Source organism: Sapajus apella, unplaced genomic scaffold (assembly GCF_009761245.1).
Source record: "Sapajus apella isolate SASKATOON/1434 unplaced genomic scaffold, GSC_monkey_1.0 scaffold42, whole genome shotgun sequence".
Lineage (NCBI taxonomy): Eukaryota > Metazoa > Chordata > Mammalia > Primates > Cebidae > Sapajus > Sapajus apella.
In genome coordinates this window covers 5,765,108-5,787,753 of record NW_022436982.1, presented here as the reverse complement: position 1 = coordinate 5,787,753, position 22,646 = coordinate 5,765,108, and the positions used below count along the sequence as shown (strand labels likewise).

The window sequence follows — 22,646 nt, the reverse complement described above, 5'->3', positions numbered from 1 at the left end:
ACATTTAGCCTAGCTAACTCTGGAGTATAGCAGGCCTAACTTAGTAACAGTTGACTTCACCAGTTCTCTAACTGCACCAAAGCACACTAGGGTGCTGCAATAAATCCATAAAGGTGTTACAGATTATTTTTAATTTTCAAAGAAAATACAGTAATACTAGACGTCTGTTGGATACTGTACAAAATATTAGCCAGTGGTAGTTCACTGTCTCAACATAAAATCTGGCCTCATTCCCTTAGATGGTGTCTTATCTTTGTGAAGCTGGGCTTTTAGTGGCTGATGTGTTAAAAAAAAAAAAAAAAAAAAAAGTACCTCTCAAGAATTTCCTTGGAACAGAGAATGAGAGTAGCTTCTGTTCTGATTCTAAGATTTGAGAAGCCATGTAGTGCCCAACAGACACACACATCCATCCAGTAAGTAATTCTGGCTATTTAAGATTTAAGAATAGAATTTCTTTTAAATCATATGTATTTTTTTCAAGCAGGTACTAAGCTGTTGGGATGTAAATGCCTATAAAGTTATTTGGGCCTAACTACACAATAAATAAAACTGTGAAATATCTCCTTTGCCTTGAAAATATTACTGAGACGCTAAGGGTATCATGAACTGAAAAAGTTTGAAAGCCTTTGGTCAATCTCTTAACTAGCACACATCAAAATGCTAGAATGCCAGAATGACTTTTCAATTATAGGGTAAGTTATTGCAGCCTCGTATCAAACTAGCAGGCCTGGATCACTTATTAATTGCAAGTGAACTTGATCATAATATAGTGTTGTTCATTATACAGTGTTGACATACTCAAGTTTAATCCCTCTAAAATTTCATCACAATATCGGCCTTTGAAGGATGACTTTAGAAAGAAAACAAGTTTTAAATGAATTTTTAGATGGCCTTTAACTGACATTTGAGTTTTGTCCAATATTCTTTAACCAAAGAACAAAATGTCTTCTTGACTCTCATTGTAATAAAATTACTACTATGGCCCACACACCTGGCATATTATGTATTAAATTTTAATGCTTCTGTGATTCTTAAGACTGTCAATTGTTCAATAGTGACAATGAGGAAGGATTAGTTAAAATAAATGTTTCCTAAACAAAAATAGCAGAAGTCCTCATATAAACAACATCCACATAATATATCATGAGAGCAATCACACTGGAAAAGCCTAATTGATAAAGAAAAAGATTTATAAAAAAAAACTTTGTTAGACAAAATTATAACTAAATAATTTGGATAATTAAAGGCATCTTCCACAGATTTCTGATTTATCAGAAACTAAGAGCGTCATTTAAATAAAGAACTTTTATTTTAGGTTCAGGAGTATACCTTCAGGTTTGTTATATAGGCAAACTTGTGTCACCGGGGTTTGTTGTACAGATTATTTTGTCACCCAGTTACTAAGCCTAGTACCCAATAGTTATTGGTCCTCTACCTCCTCCCACCCTCAATCCTCAAGTAGGCTCCATTGTCTGTTGTTCCTCTCCCCCAGCATTCATGTGTTCTCATCATTTAACTCCTACATGTGAGAAAATGTGGTATTTGGTTTTCTGTTCCTGCATTGGTTTGCTAAGGATAATGGCCTCCAGCTCCATCCATATTCCCACAAAGGACATGACATAATTATTTTTTATCACTGCATAGTACTACATGGTGTATATGTACCACATTTCTTTATCCAGCCTATCACTGATGGGCATTTGGGTTGATTCCATGTCTTTGCTATTGTGAATAGTCCTGCAGTGAACATACATGTACATGTGTCTTTATAGCAGAACAATTTATATTACTTTGGGTACATATCCAGTAATGGGATTGCTGGGTCATATGGTAGCTTTCTTTTGAGCTGTTTGAGTAATTGCCATGCTGCTTTCTACAATGGTTGAACCAATTTATAATCCCACCAGCAGTATAAGCATTCCCTTTTCTCCACAACGTCATCATCAGCATGTTATTTTTGACTTTTTAATAATAGTCATTCTGGCTGGTATGGGATGATATCTCATTATGATTTTGATTTGCATTTCTCTAGTGATCAGAGAAATTGAGCCCCTTTTTCCATAGGCTGGTTGGCTGCATGTATGCCTTCTATAGAGAAGTGTCTGTTTATGTCCTTTGCATACTTTTTAATAGGGTTGGTTTTTTCTTGTAAATTTAAGTTCCCTATAGATGCTGGTTATTAGACTTATGTCAGATACATAGTTTGCAAACATTTTATCCCATTTTGTAGGTTTTCTGTTTACTCCGTTGATAATTTCTTTTGCTGTACAGAAGCTCTAAAGTTTAATTAGATCCCATCTGTCAAATTTTGAAAAGTGTCATTTTTTGCAGGTACAAAATATGTTTTATATTCTTTCCCAAGGGCAAATAAATCTTTAAGAATATAGGATGTGAATCCATGGTTACATTTAAAAGAATAAACATGGAAAATTCCTACAAAGGATTTTGTAATATATAAAAATTTGCATTTAATTCAGCAAAAACTATTAAACCTATGATAACCTTTACTGGATATTTAAAAATTCCTAGTTCCTATGATTAAGGCCCCTACATTTGAAAAGACAAAGACTGGCTAGACCCATTACAATGAGCTCTCAGGAAGGTCATTTGAGTATGAGGAAGAGTTATGTAGCTCAACCCTCTTAATATATATACATACATATCGAAGTTGACCTGGCAGAGAGTGATACACACACACACAGAGAAAGAGAGAGAGAGAGAGAGAGAGAGAGAGAGAGAGAGAGATAGAAAACCAAGATCTATAAAGAGAAGCTGTCTATACAATCCATCATTCTATCTTTGAGCTAGACAGGAGACTTGATATTCATCCAATATTTAGCAACAGTCTACTGTGTACTAGATATTAATTTATTCATTGAAGATAAGGTCTTTTCTGTCTTGAATGTGCAATCAAATGCACAATTTTCTTAATTACACATTAGAATAAGCTAAGTTGTTCAATTCTGAAAATCTCAATCTCCAGACTCCACTCTATAATTCATTAAATAAGAATCACTAGGGTACCATCCAGGTATCAATACTGTTTTATTAAAGGTGTGCAGTAATTCCAATGTGCATCCGAGGTTGAGAACCACTCAAGTGAGAAGACAGACACTGACCAAGTAATTACAAATGCCTTGAGTGCTGAGCATTACTGAGAACTGTCAAGTTTCCTGTTTAGCTCAAAGATATTTCTACTATGATATTATTGCCTCTCTTGAGACAATTAGCATCATCATTTATAGAAACATCCCATTAAAAATATTTGGATGTAAAGAATATCACTTATTTTCAACACTTTGGAGTATAAGGTATTCGCCGAAGTATTTTAGAAGGTTTCTAGGTAAAACAGGTCATTGGATTGTGAATATAAGCAGTGAACGTAATCTGAAAAAGAAATATTTTCATGACAAAAATGCATTTCATATCATATGAGTTCTGATTAAAATTATTAATACATATTGGTTTGGTTTTTTTAAATTTTGGCTTTTGATTTAAGGTGATATGATATTTATACCAACAAGTTTGGGAAAGATAAGGATGTCCCATGTTGAGGTTCATTATTAATTTTGCTTTATTTTGTGGTAATTATTCAAATCATGTTAACCTGTTGCTTCAGATATATAAAGCAAATATGACATAGATTCATAAACACTTTGTAAAATCCTACCTGTGGCCTCCAAATTACATATCAAAATGATAGTATGTAATAGCTTTAGATGTTCTAAAGCTTCGTAATTTTTTATGTGATTTTGCTTTTCAATTATTTCAAGTCTCAAATGTAAAAATCTTCAAACAGTAGCATTTAAGGTGAAATTTCAAAATTCATGCTCAAGATACACGGGGTGAAATAAGCTTTTAAAACAATATTGTAAAAGCTATTTTTGTCACTTTATCCTCATCCCCTTAAACACAACAGACCAACCCTGTACACATTTTATCTCCTTGTTTGACCAATAGAAAAAAGTTACGCATTTTACAACATTTTTATAGCTGATTTTTTTACAAATTTGTTCTACCATATATAAATTCACACTGAAAACTCTTTTAATATAAATTCATACCTATCATCTCTTAATTCACAATAAATTTGATAGGAGGTATGTTGTTGTCAGCAGCTAAGAGCAGCCAAATGAAACCTAATGATATCATATAAAAAATAAAATACAACTGAGACTTGATCAGCTTCCTGTTGTGCATTGCTAAATTTGTACTGCAAACTGGAGCCTTTTGAATGCAGCAGCTTTATCATGATTTGACACATTTGAAAAGAAATACGCTCACTTATTAAAGGTGCTAACAAACCTACCCCAAACATTCTAAAACTAAGTCTAAGAGAAATTCATTCTAACTTTAGTCTAGCGAACAATAATCTTTAAAACATATCAGCCTGATAGACATCTATAATTCTACTTACCTGTCTTAACCACCTGTTCTTTTTCGTCATTGCCCCAAGTTGTATTACAAATTTCAGAACCCAAATCTGTCTCTGTTTCTCTGTCTCTGTCTCTCTCTCTGTCTGAGTGTATGTGTGTATGCATTGCTTTGGAAATTTTTTTTTCCCAAAAATAACATTTGGTCCCTACAGTGTTGAACATTTTTGTATTCTCTAACTTAATGTGTTAGACACCAGCCGAAATACACATATATTTCCACTTCTGAGGTAACAAAAAAAGCTTTCTCAAGGAGAACCAGTGAAGATGGGTCTGCAAATTATATATGGATCCTTTCTCCCCTCACAGGTGGACAGAGATCCCTAGAGATTTCTCTGTACTTCTCTGGAACTCGGTTCTGCATGCTGATCAGCAGGCTCCAGGAGGGTTCACAGTAAAGGATCGAAACCCTAGGCTAAGAGAGATTGCTTTTGTGTAGTATCTGCACGTAATACCCACACTGTACTCTTTGGGAAATGTGACTTGCATTAAGCTGTGTGTAGTGTACATACAGAAGAAACATCTGTCACCAGAGGTTTGACTTATTGCTGCCAGCATGAGTATCATCATGTTGCATAAATGTGCAGGAAAACCTTAAACTGACCAGCTGATGTTGGCTTGAAAGAGAGTGATAAACATTAACTGAGAGATTATGTGATTTCCAGATTCCTTGGATATTAACAATGATCTTTGTTGTATTTAGTTATTTAATCACTTCCAGTGTCTATAAAGAGCTATTGATCTAGCAATAGATTATGGAATTGTCTCCAGAAGAAAGCAATCAGTTTTGAATACGTCATCCATGCAGTTGCTAGTGTCTTAATTGTCATACAACTGCCACAAATATATTTGCTTCTGGCTATTACAAACTAAGCATGCATTGAAGTGGTCCAATACACATTACAGATTTAAAGACTTGTTTTTAAAATCGTTGAATATCATGATGTTCCTCTAGCTCCAACCAGGCATATTTCTCAATCATTTTTCCCTTTGTATTTTGAAAGACATGATATCCTAGGTGTGTAGACTCATACGCACAAGTTACTGTACCATGTATGAACTCAATCCTCAACACTCACTTATTGGATATTGCTATTTCTGGCAGCTACAGAAACTGTCTCTAGGAAAGTTGAATGAGTGCCTATGGTCACTCTGTTGGTCAGTAGCAGCAAGGCACAAATTCCAGGTCAATCTGTTTTATCGTAAAATTGCTGCTTTTAACCACTGTACCACATAGCTGTTTCTTCATGGGAAACAATTTTAGGCTAGACAAGAACTTCCACAATCCTAAGCAAAATCTTAGAGTCGTAAGGAAATTGAGAAATCACTTAATCAAATGCTCTACCCCCTGAGTTATCCCCTTTACCATATTTCTAAATGATAATCACCCGGTCTCTTCCTGAATTATCCCCATGACAGGTGGTCACTTCTCCACTGTCAGACAGCTTTAATTATCAGAAAGCACATCCTTCTATTGAGCAGAAAGCTTACTCACAGAAGCTCTTACTATTGGATCCTATTTCTAAGCTCTGGAGAGATTCTAGACAAGTTTACATCCTCTTCCACTGAGTGATGATATTATTTCCTAGAACAGAAATATGGACTAAGGGTAAAAACTACTCTGAGAATTTTAAGAGAGCTATACACTAACTTCGAAGTAAAAAAAATTTATTAATTATTTAAATATACATATCCAGGCTCTTATGCAATCAATTTCACTAAATGAATATGGCACTAACGCATTCAAGAATAGAATATATTAATATCATTTGTTGTAATCTATCCCAGAAGCAGGGATCATGGCGACAAATTGGGACAGTCAGTTAAAACAGATAAAGTATATCTAGCCTTCTAATGTATGGTTCTTTTGGGTTTGAAAAGTGAGTTAAGCATAATTATTTTATAGGCTTTAAATTAACCATCTGTCAAATGGGAACAGTTGGAAAATACAACCGTTCATTGGTTAAACCTCTAAAAGTCTTTCAGATACAGAAGTAAAACCAAAAAAGAAAACCAATACTTCTTGGTCTTTTCAGCGATACAGTTTTATTACATGATCTAAGTTGTGATTAATTGTAGAGTAGAATTAATATGTGTAACACTCATCATAGACATGTTGGTTTTTCTATATGACAAATATTCACCCAAAAATATAATCCTAAATTTGTTGTGTTTTTAAAGTGAGATGTAACTTTGATTACAAAAATTATAACCATATAGTATAAGGAAGAATTGGGGTATAGATAATTATATAAAAACATTTTTACTTAGATAATGATATTTTTACCCTGAGCAAATGAAAAGCAGAAATGTAGCAAATGATATTTTAACTAATAATGAGTTATCATTTTTCTTGTATTCTATAGCATCACTAGCAGCTTCAATGCTAACTTTAATTATGCTAAGGTTTTTATAAAAGTCAGAGTGAAAAAGAGTGGGAGACTTTTCATGGAGTATTAATTCTACAAATTTTGTGTGTGAGATTTTCATTCATTTTTCCTAGCACCTAGTATGGGATCAATACATATTATCTATATTGATTATATCAATTAATTAAATAAAATAGATCAAATAATTTTACAAGTGTGTACAAATTCCTGGGATAGAAAAGGGTAACTTAAGTAAGACTTTAAAAACTTATAGGTATTTTATCGTTTTAAAATCTAATTTCATAGAAAGGGTACATCTAGAATAATTCATTTTTCTCTCCATCTCAACTATTATAACTACACGAAAACTACTTTATATTGTTTAGCTTGTAAAACAGATTAGTAATAACCATAACAGTAAAATTTATTGAGTTGTTACTATGTGTCAGACACTATTCTAATTCATTTACATTAATTAACTAATTTATCTCTCTGAAGAAAATATTTATTAATATTTCCAATTCTAGATGAGAAAACTAAAGCCCACGAAGTTAAGTTACATCTCCAGGTTACATAGCTAGTAAGTAAATTCTAATCAAGAAGGCTGGTTCCAAGATTCACCTCAGCCACTGATCAATATCTCCTGTCATATATTACAAAGCCTATCTCACAGCAGACTCTAAATCATTATTTTTTAATTGACCAGTCACAAACGGAAAGAATAGTTCACCAGATACTGTGCTGAACATATGTCGAACTGTGACCAACTCCTTTTCCACAGGTCTCAGGATGACAGCCCTTTAGCAAGGCAGCTCAGAATTCAGACACACCTTAGTTTTTACTCTGACCAGGGAAGAAAAGAGTTGGGCCCATGACCTCTGGAAGCAGGCATATGGGGCACAGGCAGAAAATGCAACTTCTCTGTGCTTCAGTTTCCTTGTTTATAAAATGGGGGTTATAGTGATGAAGGTGGTGGTGGCAGAGGTACCCAGACCACAGGGTTGATATAAAATGGGGGTTATAGTGATGAAGGCGGTGGTGGCAGAGGTACCCAGACCACAGGGTTGATGTGCAGCACTGCATACCTTAGTAAACATTCTAAAAGTCTTATTGTTATGATTAAAGCTCAGCTTCTTTACCAGACTTCCTTCTTAGACAACTGCTAGACGCTAGAAAATCTTTTTATTCATTCCAAAAATGGGTTATTTGGGCTGATTTGCCTGTCTTGTAAAGGTTGAATCCAATTACTGCTAAGGGAGAATCTGTGTGAGTCTGTTCATTCTCATTAGCTGTTGTCAAGGCTTGATAATCCCAAATTGTTTTTAGACACCAGAGAGATCGAGGAGAATCACAGGATGCAAATCTTCTTGTGCAAGACGCCCTTGAAAGTCAGCAGTTTTGCTGTCTATTTCCTTCACTTAACCCAAACTTCTACTTACAAAAGAATCATCTGCAAAGAGGACATCTGCACCTCTCACGGTTTTGGATAGGGGATGCACAAAATGCTTTCTAATGTATTTGCTTTGCAATGCAGGGGAGAACTGAGGAAAAAGTCCCCCTGAGTTCCTTTCAGAGCTAGTCACAGCTGCTTCATTTTTTTTTTCTTTTCAACCCTCACAGGATGCAGACAGAAAATAGAATCTGGGAATAGATATCCAGAGGACACTCTACTCTCTACTTCTAAACAGCATAATTTCTGGATCAAATTAACATCAACCTTCTTAATTGCCAAACACAAAACAAACAAAAAGAAAACATTGGTCCCCAGGTAATACCCTTTCCTGACCCCACACACACCACACACACACCTGCCCTAACCCTGGCCCTAAAATTACAAAAATACAAGAAACAAATTTGTTTTCCAACTATAGTCACTGTATAATCTTAAATATATTTTTAGCATGATGTTCTTTTCATCTCAATCACTATAATTTGGGTGACATAATGCAAATATATTTATGGAGCATACCACAAAATTAACATTTAAAAGGGAAAAGAATATAAGCAGCTGTTTTTTCCACCAAGTCTCTTTAGAATCCACTGAGAAACAAAAGACACAGTTACATACACAATGTGTACAGTGAAGGCATTGAGACACTGAGCATCTTCAGCAGGGGCTGACTGCCTAATGCATAACACTTTTGTTCAGCCAAATTCCTTGACTTTGCAGGCATGCTTCTCTGTCAAAAACAATATTACATATAACCGTGACCTTCCAAAATCAGTCCGTAAGCACTGGTTTGCTGGTTTGCTCTAGCAGCTAAGGCAGTGAGGTCCAGCTGCAAGTGAATGACAGTAGAGATCTGGTGTGAATTCTGCTTCTAGCCCTTGCTACTCATTTGGATTGAGGTTAATTACTTAATCTCTTTGAGCTTTGGTAAGATTGTCTATAAAGCATGTACACTAAAACTTTTCCCGCAGAATTCTAGAAGATAGGAGATCATGGCTGTACTTAGTACAATTCTTAGTAGATGGTTTGAGCTCACAAAATGGTAGCCATTAATGTAACTACTAAATAGAGCATACAATGAAGTAGGGCAGTGTTTTTGTTAAAATGAGAAAAATGAATTTCAAAATTCACTTTCAGATGCTAGAGCACTATTCCTTTAAACTGTCAGCCAGAGAAAGGACCCTATCTTAGCATAGCCCTTAACTTTGCTTTCAGTAGAGGTAGTTGGGGATTAGAAGAGCAGCTGGTACATCAAGAAACTTATACCTGCAAAGTATAGTTTAACTTCTATATTAAAAGTACTATTTTCCCTTACCAGTGTGCTTTAAGCTTAGAATGCTTGCACATATACACTGCCCCCACGTCCTTCAGCTTTTTAGGATCATTCTTTTTAAAAAAAAAAATTTCATAGAAGGTACTCTAAAACTCCGCTCTGCATGATCTTAAAAGTCTAGTGCCCTCCACAAGATTTTTGAAGGTCCTAAAGACACATATTCTCCTGATCGTCTCCTGAAAGATGCCTGAAACCACGGATAGTACCAAACCATGTATATGCCATTTTTTATACATGCATACCTATGATAAAGTTTAATTATATTCCTTTTAACATTCCTTTAATCATATTCCTTTTCATATATTCCTGCTTCCCTTACACAATCTCACCAATAGATGCTGACTGCTTGCTGCTCCATTGCCCTCCATACTGGCAAGCACTTCTCTTCTTCTATTCCTGAGTATGATCTCCAAACACAAGTCAGAATATATAGGAATAACTCAGAAGACAAAAAACCGCAAAAAAAAACCAACTAGATTTAAATACAACATCCCCCCTTATTTGTGGTTTAGCTTTCCATTGTTTCAGTTACCCATGGTCAACAGCTGTCCAAAAATATTTCATGGAAAAATCCAGATGTGAGCAATTAATACATTTTAAACTGTGTTCCATTCAGCTCCATCCAACCTGGGATATGAATCATCTGTTTGTCCAGTGGATCCACACTGTCTACGCTACCTGCCCATTAGTCATTTAGTAACTGTTTTGGTTCAGATAAACTGCTGAGGTAAAGCAGTTCTTGTACTGACGTAATGCTTATTTTACTTAATAAGTGGCCCCAAACTACAAGAATAGTGATGATGGTATGTTATTATGATTAATATTTAATTATTATTGTTGTTCATCTCTTACTTGCCTAATTGACGAATTAAACTTTTTAATAGGCATGTATGTATAGGAAAAACATAGTACATATAGGGTTCAGTATTATCTGTGGTCAGGCAATCACTGGAGGTCTTAGAACACATCTCCTGCAGACAAAGGAAGACATCTGATTTTAAACAACTTTTTATGGGCAAAGTGCTCTGACATTTTTAATCTTATTCTGTCCTATCTTACTCTATTTTATTTTAACTGTATTTTAAAAATGCTGGGGTACTACCAAACAGATTACACAATTCTTTAATGAATCATGACTTGAGATTTAACAAACCTAAGCTATCTGGGGCAGTCGGAATCACAGCAAAGGGTCTTGATTTTTAAACAACAATAACAAAAAAGCTATTTGCCTGTAAAAATTTATATGGGTCTTTTTGCAGATTGTGAAACCTAGATGTGACTTTAATATGTTTTTTCCTTCCTTTTGACATATAATATTTCATTTACTTTTTATAGCAACTTTATAAGTTAGGTTTAACAGACATTTACAAGTTTCTCCATCTTTTAAAGATGAAGAAACTGAATCTCAGGTTGAGTGATTTTCTAAGGTCACACAGATGGTAATTGTTTCTGCCTTAAAAGTCAGACTCATTTACATCTCTTGCCTGCTGCACCACACAGACCATTGCTTCTCCAAGTGTGGTAGAGTACTGTCTGAATCTGAATTTCCTAGGTGCATAATACTTGCTAAAATATACAGATTCCTGGCTCCACCTTGATCTAGAGGGTCAGAATATCTTAGAGATGGTCATGGAAATATGCAATTTAAAAAATATTCACAGGGGACCAATACAGGCCAAACTAGGTTTATCATTTCCCTTAGATGCTGTAAATTGTATGTGAGAAAGAGAGAGAGAGAGAGAGAGCGAGAGAAAGAAATGACTTCTGAAAGCTGAAATAAGAATTACATTGGTTTGCTGCAAAAGGATTTGAGAGAACCTAGAAGTCAAATACAAACAAAAATTATACAATTATAAATAAACCAAGAACAAAGATTGAGTAACAGAAGAACCAAAAGAAAAGAGGAACTTAGCCTAGAAGAAAAGCTATTTGACTTTGATTTGGACTAGAATTCTTCTAGCAGTTAAGATAAAACAGTATTTTGAAAGCGTTTTATTCTCACAGATTAATTTGGTTCTAATTCTCCCAGTATCTGAGCAAAAGAAAAAAATAGATATCTGTTGCATTTTAATTTTCTGAGTAAGAACTTAAGGGAACTGCTTATACATATAGTCAACGTGTAGAGTTTGAAAACCACCTTCATTACTCTTCCCCTTCTCCAGCATAACCATATAATTATTGTAATAACATCAATTGAAGATCCGCGGCAGGCCAAAACGACATTACCCTATTTAATATTCATAAACCTCTCAGGATGCAGCCTCCATATTGTGGATGAGAAAACTCAAGTTTAGAGATTGTAAGCGTCTCTTCCAAAGACTTACATAGTAAGTGGAAAAACTGAGATTCAAACCCAGATAGTTTGTCTCTAGAGCCTATGCTCTGCTGACTCTCAGGTCAACGATAAGTGAAATAACCATGACATATACCCATCAATCCTATTGAGAAAGAGAACTAAAGCAAGAATGAGAAAATAAAGAGGAGGAACAGCATGTCAGAAAACCAGACCTGAAGCTAAGCAATCATTTATCAGGAAGGGGCTGTGGACAACTCCTCTGGTTGTATATAATTCGATTTAAGCCAATCCAGGAAATATCTCTAACTTATCTTTGGCCACTGATGATAAGCCTTCAGGTAACAGTAACACCGACTACAGAGGTTTGGGTTTCTTTAGACATATAAAGACATGCAGATAGTACCAGCAGCAAAAAGGGTGGAACACAGGACTTTATTATTATTTGTCTTTTGACAAGCTCACAAATTAATCATCCCACCAATCAGTGGAGTCACTATCATTAGTTAGTTAGTCAAGGCTATACGCACATGTTCAATTGAAAAAAAAAAAAAACCCTTTACTACTATGTACATTCATAAAATTTCTATTATCTTCATATTCAATATCTGAGATTCCTGTTCCATGTTCATTAGATGTCTTTGAGGTTTACAATTATTTTCTCCTAACTTGTCTGTCTCTTTGCTTTGTGTTTCTCCTTTAGCCCACATGTATAATATGTTCTCAACATTACCTTTGTCTCCAAATAGGTGATGGTTTTGAAGTTACCTTTGGTAAAAAAAGCTCAAAAGAGAAAATATTTACTGTAATTGCATTCATTAGGTTACCAAAAAAAGACGATGTATTTTCTGTATTTGCTCTTTGGGTAAAGATGGCTGTTACCCTTGGTAGTCATGAGTTACCAGGAGAACTATTACCCTGGTTCATTTCTCTCATATTTTTAAATAGTCATAATTCTAAACTCCCCAAGAGATTATGATATAAAGTGAGCTATAGAATACAGAATCCTTCGGCAGAAGATTCTTTGAGACTATATGATTAGGCATAATAGTTTGTTCTATGAGTGCAAAGGATGTGTTGCAAGTGATTGACTAGAAATAATTCTTTATTCTTCTTTGCAAGAGTCTGCTTTTTTTCAGATGCAGTCTATGTTCTGAGTACCATCATCTACCGCTGTTAGCTTTAGTTGTTTTTTCTCTGTATTGTTTTCTAACAGGGATACAAGGTAAGATGAATACCACAGTCAAAATGGCATCATGCTGCTGAAGTTGACATCAAGCACTTTTGGTGGTCTTCAGAAAACAGCTTCGCTTTGTTCTGTGCTTAGTGTCCAAGGTGGAATCTGCCGAGTTACTTGCCATTTTATACAGCTCTCTAATCTTCCCTTTTATTAGCTGTCTGGAAACATCATCACACTGACTGCTTATTTTAAATCGTGTTCACTCTTGGAATGTACAAAGATAAGAACTATCCCCAAAGATATAAACCTAGTTTCTTGTATTGTAGACAGTTTTTTTTTTTCAGTGTAATTTTCCTTGAAACAAAAATTCCATTATACTTCAACTGGAAAAGAGACTATCTCTTTGCCTCCTAAGTAAATATTTTGCATTACAATTGTCCAGATGTGCAAGATGCCTACTGAAGCTTTCTTTGTTTAATCACTAATCTTTTACATCAGTTGTTTAAAAAGGCATACACTATAGAGTATATTCTCATTCATTCACATATTTATTTCATTCATTCAAATAACATTAATTGGGTTCCTGCTACAAACTTTATACTGTGTTATCTACTGTAAATACCAAGAAGAATAGGATGCTTTTATTTGAGAAATCAAGTAGGGAAGATAAACTCACAAAAGCATAAAATACAACATGTTAAGTGCTATGACAGAAATTTGAGCAAAAGGTCTTGGGAGCACAGAGGGATTGTTGTCTAAATTTAGACAAGGGAGTATAAGAAGGTTTTATAGAGGAGGAAGAGATATTCCAGTTAGTCTAGTCAGTGTGCTGCCGAGAGGGGAGACCATGGGAGAAGGATGATGGTGGGAAAGGGCATCCTCAATAGATGGAACATGAAGAATTTGGTGTGGTTGGAACAGAGGGAGCTTTCGAGGGGAAGATCAGGATAGGAGGTTGAAAATATCACCTGGGCCAGAGAGTGAAAAATGTGTGTGTCATGCTAAAGAGCCTGGAATTAATTGCCTGGGTATTAGGTGACCAATAAAAATATAGCTAAGAGATAAGAACTGGATCTGTGCTGCAAAGGCAACCCTATTTTCAAATAGGCTGTATAGCCTGTATAGTGAAACACCAGAAGGCACAACTGTAACACCCCCTAGTGCAAGAGCTTGGCAGCACATTCCTATCTCAGAAAGGGGCTCCTACAGGCCTGGGTGAGTTGACTGCAGAGGCAGCAAGTGAGTAGAAGGTAGGCAGTTAAAGAGACCTGGAAGAAAGCAAAAACAGAGGACAGGTGGGAGAAGACAGGGCCAGATGGAGTGAAGAGTGGTTTGGAGTAGGATTTCTTCACCTGCTTTGGGGATTAGGGTTTACCTTGTCTTTTCAGAGTTTAAAGAATAAAGACAAGAGCTAGGACGTACAAAGTAAATTCCAACCTTTGGATACCCCCTTTTTTTCTTTCCTTTTTTTTCTAGTAGGGAAATGATCTACTTTGAGACTACTCTGGAGGACTTGGAGGCAGAGGGAGGAAGGGTGTTACTGGGCAGAGCATATATACAAGTCAGGGTCTGTCTGTGTGTGACTAAGAAAGGATGGAATTCATAATAAAAGCAGGCTCTTGAGTCAGGCCTTTCCCAGGACAGCTGCATTGTTTTCAAAGGAGATGTTAGAATTTCTCCCTTACTACCTATGGGGTCTTTGAATTTTTTCATAGTTTTAAATCTGGGCCAGAATTTGGCTCAGATCTTTCTAATTCTACTTTTTACATTTTCTTTAGTGCATAAAGCAGCTGGAGCCTGTTGCTTTTTCTTCTAATCTCCATTGCTACCATATTAATAACTATAGCTTGCTTACCTGGTGCTTGTTACATCTCTGGAGTAGTGGCAGGGCATAGCATCAGCTAGTCTATAGAAAGGAAGGACTTGGAACACTACTTAGTTGACTTACCCAACACTTGCATTACCTCTATATTGTATTTCATCCCTCTTATGTGATCCTCAGGCAATATCTGAAAGACTCTACCACAGAAAACTCACCAGTTACCAGTGCCTTGGATATCCATGTTTTACAATAATGTTCCTTTTAATATTGAGCTGGATATGTTTTCTTGAGCCTTTCAGCTCTTGTTTTTATCATTTGAAACCAAAGGCCAAATTGCATCTCTCTTCCACATAAGACTCATTAAAGTATCTGAAAGAAGCTAACACATTTCTCAGCTCCTTTCAGGGGGAAATGAAAAAGAACGCTGGAGGACTCACTGCTTCATGTTAGGTGTTAAGGTAGGATCATTCATTTGCATTAGCTTCCTTATGAGGAAAAGCAAAATAAAGTCCAACAAATATACAAATAAACCAGCAAAAAAAGTGACTTTCCTAAGGTAAGTGGTAAAGCAGGTATGTAAAGCTAGAGTAAATTATAAATGTTTAATATTAACTACATTTAAATTTAGCTTTATTTTATGAAAGTAATACAGATTCATATTTTTAAAAGCCACGTAGTTCTCTAATAATATATTAATGATACACTAATAGGAATATATGGTAATAATAATAACCTGCTTTATTCCTTTTAACAGGCTTACTCTCACCTCTTATAGTTGTATATTTTGATAATAATCTGTTTCTGATGACACAAGTAAAATGCTGTTTTTAATTCCTCCTCCTCCTTTTCTTCTTCCCCATTGATTTTCCATATGGAATATAAAGATTTAGCCTCTTAAACTGCCCATCTAACACATATATATTTATCTTCTCTATATAGTTGTATTATCATTTTGGTTAAATCAAAAGTCAGCATTTACATTATTACGACTCTGTTAATATGATAGGCTCAATGATGTGATGTTCTATAGATTTATTTCAATTCTTATCTCTCCTGGAGTTAATAATTGCCCTGTTTCATGGCTTGCATTATTTCTATAACTCTGTTACTAATTAACTTCCAAATCATCCTGCAGAACTGAAAATCTTCTCTTAATATGTGTGAACACATTCATCATTCTTTCAGGTTTTGCTTGTTATATTGTATTTGGTTATAAAACACCCCTCCTGGAGTCCTTCTTTCTGTATTTTTACTGCAGCTGGTTTGTTGTACTGGCCGTTCTCTAGAGGGGGCTGCATAAGCTGATATGCTAGAACTTCATAGACAACCTGGGAATTTTTTATCTCCTTCCCGTATCTGTGACCTTATTCCCTGGGGGCCATTTTTTCCTCTTTCTTGGTGGAGCATGTGGAAATTTCAGAGTATTGCTCCATGGAATTCTAATTTTCAGGGTTGATACTGAGAAGTCATGGTTTATTCTGGCTTTTACTCTTCCTTTTTCCTCTTTACTCCCTCTTTATAAGCTGTAGTGTACTCTCTGTCTCTTCTATTCCAAACTTTTATGATCATTTTTGTTTCCTTTATATTATTGGTAGCATCACTGGGCCCTTTTAATCTGAAAATAATTCTGGATATTAGTTTGCAATTTTTATTTATTAATTACTCACCTCATATCTTTATTTCAAGAACTATTATGAGTCAGGTGGTGGGTATTCCGAATTAATTCTGGTTTGTTGAACTTTTTCCCTATTTTTAATCTTATTTGTCATTTTTTTCTACTTTCTGGAAACTCTCCTTAAGTATAACTTCCAGTATATACTTTTCCTAATTTTTTTCTTTTTTCCAAGAGCTTTTAATTTCTTTTCTCTTTCTCTTTCTCTTTGTCTCTATGTGTGTGTATATATATATATATATATATATATATATCTGTGTATCTCTATCTTTCTCTATCTCTCTCTATCTCTATCTATCTATACATCCTATTCCACTTTAGGGAATATAATGTCTCATCATTTTGAGAGTATTTTAGCCTTTCATTGTTTTCTGTTACACTCTGCATTGTCTTATTTTTTCTGTTTGTATTGGTGTTCTTCTTTCATGGAGTACAATACCCCCTCTGTTTATAGCAGTTTCCTTCTGTTATTGCAGGACCTCTAAGGCTGATCGGAATCTCTGGGTCTATTTGCTGGACCTGTTAGTTGGTGACTCTTAGTGTAGCCCACAATAAAGCACTGAACTTTTTACTGGAAGAAAACAGTATCCCTATCTGTACTTTTTCCTTTTGAGTTCTTTAGTCTCCAGAGAGGAATCCTTTGTGTTCCTCTTGGAAGCTTGGCTTCCAGAGTTCTGAGATCTAAGTTAGAGATGCATGAAGGAGTCTCATTTTTTGATAAGCATATTTTTATGTAATTATTTTGTTTTTTGTAGACTTTAATTACATTCTATTTTCATTAGACTGCCTTCTTTCTGTCCTAAGCTGATCTTAGGATTTCCAAGATCAGTGCTTCTCCAGTTGAATTACAATATTCACAAAGTATATTTCAAGTCTTTGACAAAATGAGGCTGGGATAGTTACCTGGCTTCATGGTGTGGGAGAGAATCTGGGAGCCCAATTCTTCCATTTACAAACTTTCAACCCCAATTTTAATGTTTTTAGTCACTTCCTTAATACCTACCCTTAATATCTCTAATTTCTGGCAATTTTGGGGGATCAGCAGCTCAGACTCCCTTTCATTATCTTTATTTTTCTGATTGCTTCAGTTTCAACCCTCTGTTGTGCTACTACGACTATCTTTGTCCATATATTTAACATTTTTGAAATTGTGCTTGCCATTTTTGGTCCGGTATTGTCACCTTTCTTAATTACTTTGTCCTTGGGGTGTTATACATTATTTATCCGTTATTCTTATTTTACTAACTTTTGGGGAGGGAGTAGAGATAAAAGCTCACACCATGTTTAATTAAAAGCGAATCTATTGCTCTTATCCACTATGTGTGCTGCCACTGCTTGCCATTTTGAGTCCATCACCATGCTACAGAATATACATGGCTGAGACAAGATTTACTGACATTTGGGTACACTCAGCATTTCCATAACCTGCCTATTAATTCTTATTTCTTCCTCTTTCATAGGAAAACCTAGAAAGATAAAATCAGAGAGGCAGGTGGGTAAGAGGGAAGGTTTTAGTAAGAGAAACAAGGTTGAACTACATGATAAAATGCTGGAAGAAAAGAGAGAGAGATACATATGTAACAAAAGTGGCAAGAACCAGGGCTTAAGAAGAGCTTAATGTTTTGATGACGATTCGAAACATTGCAGTGTGAAAGATCTGATAGGTGAAGAAAAGGATTGTGAAAAGAGTTGCCGTGAGTTACAAATTTGATCACCTTTAATGATCTTTGAAAGAGTAAAGTGAATATTGGGATTCCTCTTTAATTGATAATCCTTGTACAATCTCTGCTTCTTTGACTGACATTCTATATGTTTTGAAGGGCAAAATAGGTTATTTATAGACTTCTAAATGTGTGGTGCTCAAATCTAAACACAACACTTTCAGTGTGAAAATATTAAACAGCTGTTACATGGAAAGAAGAGCTACATCCTATTTTCAAATACACAGGAAAGACAAAAGGAAATTAGATCTAAGATCTATAATAAAAAGGAAATTAGTTTTCTTATTTCTAACCTTTCTTCTGTATTTAAAAATTGATTTCATTCATTCTAATGTCTAGCCCCTGTACACTCTCTATCTATCCAAACATACATTCACATTTTCAGTAGCCATTTTCTATTTTCTTCGGTAACTCTGGCTTACCCTAAAAGTCATTAAAGCCACATAGTCTCAGATAAATTTAAATGATTCCTTTTGACCACTTCCTCCTCACACACATTCTAAAACATACACACATGCAAAAACAAAAACAAAACCCAGCCATCTTTCTTTGCTTTCCGGTTACCTTCAGTGATTTTTTTTTTCTAGATCTTCTACAAAGAGTATCAGTGGAATTCACTGAGTTGGAACAGAGGCAGAGGTTCCGTGTTCTTGATAAGGTTTAGAATAACAGTAAACTGCACAACATTTACCTAAACCTTATAAATATGGTAAAAATACAGAGAAATGGTAGCCATGAGCTTTACCTTCTGGGAGATCATGATATAGTCAGGGAAGTAAAAGGGTTTTTGAGAAATGCTTTAAAGTACAGGAGATAAATAATTTTAGGCAACAGATTGGTATGAAATATGTTGTTACAGAAATATCTTCCATTCCAAACAAAAGACTTTCCTATCCTCCGTACCAACCCATGTGAGATGCCCCATGTTAAGGTGGTAAAGAATGTAATCACAGTCCCTATTTGGTCATTAGTGAACTCTATGATTTAGGACAAGTAACGTACTTAAACTCTATAGGCCTAGATTTTATTATTTGAAGAAAAACATGATTACATGTTTAAAAGGAACAATAGTTGAAGCACTTTCAATCTAAACATCTGTTACTGGGCTTCCCTTTTATAAGAAGGGCATGAGCATACCTACAGTGGTTAATGCAAGCCATCAGAAACATCTACATAGAGTGTATATAAATGGAAGCATGACCATGGGATATTGTAGGGGGAGACTAGGTTTCACAGGCAGGTTCAAATTTGGGTCTCTTCACTCAAATATTTAAATATTTCCTAGAGATGGATCTGGAGTTATCAATAATTTTTTTCCCTTTTTAATTTCTCAATAAGGACATTGCAGATAATCAAGTTTTACCATTTATCTATGGAGTACAGAGTGGAGATGATAGTTCTATTTCAACTCATTGATGTTTCAAACTTTTATAATGAGAACATTTGTGATTTAGTCTGTTTTAGCCGCTATAACAAAATACCATCAACTGGGTATATTTAAACAACACAAATTTGTGTCTCATTGTTCTGGAGACTGGGAATTCCAAGATCAAGGCACAGGCAGAAATACTGTATGGTGAAAGCCTGCCTCCTTAGAGACAACACTTTCTGTGTCTTACATGCTGAGAGGCACAAGGTAACTCCCTTGGGCCACTTTTATAAGGGCACTAATCCCATTCATGATTCTTGAACCTAATCATTTCCCAAAAGGCCTCGTTGCCTAAGACCGTCACCTTTGGGGCTACGACTTCAGCAGAGGAATTTTGAGAGGACAAAAACATTCAGGCCATAGTCACTGCAGCGCTACACTTTAACTTTATCCAGGGTGCTCATGCATAAACTCAGCTCTGAATGTTCTATTTAAGAGGAAAGATTAGGACTTTTTTGTATTCTCTTAATTTACTTGAATTACAATATACTCTGTAGTTATTACCACGATGATTTCCTCTATGCCCTAATTATTTGGAAGCAGACATACTAGCATACACATCAGCTGAACAATGTTGGGGAAACACTGCTCATTTATCAGATACAGTAAGTTAAAATCGACTATCTGTGATAATAGATGAAGGTTTATTGTTAGTAATAAGCAGAAAGCACTGGAACAAGGGGTAGGATTGAGAATCTGTTGAAGGTCAGCCAAACAAAGTATGAAGGGAAGAAATTAGATACATGATAGTACCTTGCACACAGTATGTAATAAGGATTCATTGATAAAAATATATGAATGGTAGATGGATGGAATGATGGATGGATGGAGTGAAAAATTACCAATACTACATGTTAATATAAAAATGTTATATACTTCCAACTTCACAATTTTGCCACAGATTCAATTAGCTATGATATTTAATTGCTATATTGAATTTACTTAAGTCTATGTTGTACTTTTCTGTCCATGAATGAGGAAAATAAAAATAATGTGTTCTAATAGGTATTGGTGCAAAGCTAAGGATATATTTTGCTCTGCTACTTTCATAGTTTCATTTTAACATATATGTTAAATTCTGTCATTTGTGACAACATGGATAGAACTAGAGAACATTATGCAAAGTGAAATAAGTTAGGCACGGAAAGTCAATACAGCATGTTCTCACTTACAGGTGGACTCTAAAACAACTGAAGTCACAGAAAGAGAGATTAGAATGGTGGTTATGGAGGCTGGGTTTTGGAGGGAATGGAGAGATGATGGTCAAAGGGTACAAAATTTCAGTTAGACAAGAACAACAGGCTTTTTTTCAGTTCAATTAGAGTGTATTGCCTTTTTCTAGTTCTATTAGCATGGCAAATCTAATTATAGAGTATTTTACATTAGAAAATTACTAAGAGAGTAAATTTCCAATCTTCTCACCACAAAAATGTTAAGAATTTAAATTGATTGATATTTTAACTAGCTTGATTTAGTTATTCCACACTGGAGTCATAAACGATAACATCAGGTTTTGCCCCATAGATCTTTACAATTACAAATTGTCAATTTACAATAAAAATAATAAAATAAACCAACCTTGAAAGCTGCATTCTGTTTTTCTCACTTCACCTAAAAAATAGAAAACACACACAAAAAGGAAATTGAATAAAAGCCATTTAAAATAACTGACGGAATTATAAAAAGACTTTATTTTTTGCTTTTAACTTTTACCCATTTTCCTTTGAATGGGAAGGAAGCATTTAACTCCAGAGAGAAAAAAACCTGATAAAACTCTTTTTCTCCTACATTTTTTTAAATATATTTTTACTTTTGAAATTTTGTCATAATTTGCTTTTTAAAATTTATTGTGGGTATATAAATTATGAATGACAATGAGTAAAAATGCAGAGGGAATGTTTAATAAACATGATTAACTTGTATGAAAGAAAAAATTATATAGGCAGCACTTAACCCATGGAAGTCATCATGATAAGATTTTTGATAAATTCGGGCAAGAGTATTTTAAGGTCCTTTAACAATTTATTCTCAGATTCTGTATTTCTACTCTTGAATGCTGATTAAAACACACGCTTTGCTTCTCTCTCTCCTCGCTCCCCTAATAACCTGTTCTCCCTTATGGACCAAGTGATTATTCTGTTGTTTATAATAACTGTTCTACATTCCTTATGGAAATTGTAATTATGATGCTGAATATTCAAACTGCAAGCCACTTTTCTCAGGGAAATTACAATTATGATAATGCTGTATTTACCCAACCGATGTTTTTTCAGTCATTGTTCTCTTTGAGGAATGAGGAGGCAAGAGAAAAACCCTAACATAAAACATCTTGTTGAGATTTAAGATATGGACTCAGGCCTGGGTACAATGGCTCATGCCTGTAATCCTAGCACTTTGGGAGGCCAAGGCAGGCAGATCACCTGAGGTCAGGAGTTTGAGACCAGCCTGGCCAACATGGCGAAACTCTGTCTTAACTAAAAATACAAAAATTAGCCAGGTGTGGTGGTACATGCCTGTAGTCCTAGCTGCTCAGGAGGCTGAGGCAGGAGAATTGTTTGAAGCTGGGAGGCAGGGGTTGCTTGAGCTGAGATCAGGCCACTGCACTCTAGCCTGGGCAACAAAAGCAAAACTACATCTCAAAAAATAAATAAAAGATATGGATTCAGACAAGCATGATAATAATAGCTAATAATCACCTTAGCAGGCATAACACAATCAGGCTTACATGTACGTGGCAAAGATGCATGTTACAGGCATAAGTGAATTACAAAGTTTTCTCATTTAACCTGTACAGCAACCTCATGTGGTAAGTAATAGTACTGTCCCTATTTTATAGATGAAAGACCTGAGGCCTTTGTTCAGCACCACGATCTGGAGGCCTGAGTATTTGATATATCAATATGCATAACACGATCCGAATTTTGTTAAAATATATATATATATA

General features: G+C 35.1%; 1 protein-coding gene and 1 long non-coding RNA gene across 4 annotated transcripts in view; one reads left to right on the top strand and one right to left on the bottom strand.

The window, feature by feature from the left end:
- The window catches only part of LINGO2 (leucine rich repeat and Ig domain containing 2), a 1,269,869-nt gene that overhangs the window by 388,151 nt on the left and 859,072 nt on the right, over window positions 1–22,646 (bottom strand). For all 3 annotated transcript variants that reach the window (XM_032300226.1, XM_032300225.1, XM_032300227.1), the window contains exon 5: window positions 21,281–21,313. The gene's annotated coding sequence lies outside the window, so the exon portion shown is untranslated. The remainder of the gene's footprint in view (window positions 1–21,280; window positions 21,314–22,646) is intronic.
- Window positions 7,532–7,968, top strand: LOC116566167. The gene is made up of 2 exons (XR_004275769.1): window positions 7,532–7,786; window positions 7,850–7,968. It is a non-coding gene; the product is annotated as an uncharacterized LOC116566167 (long non-coding RNA).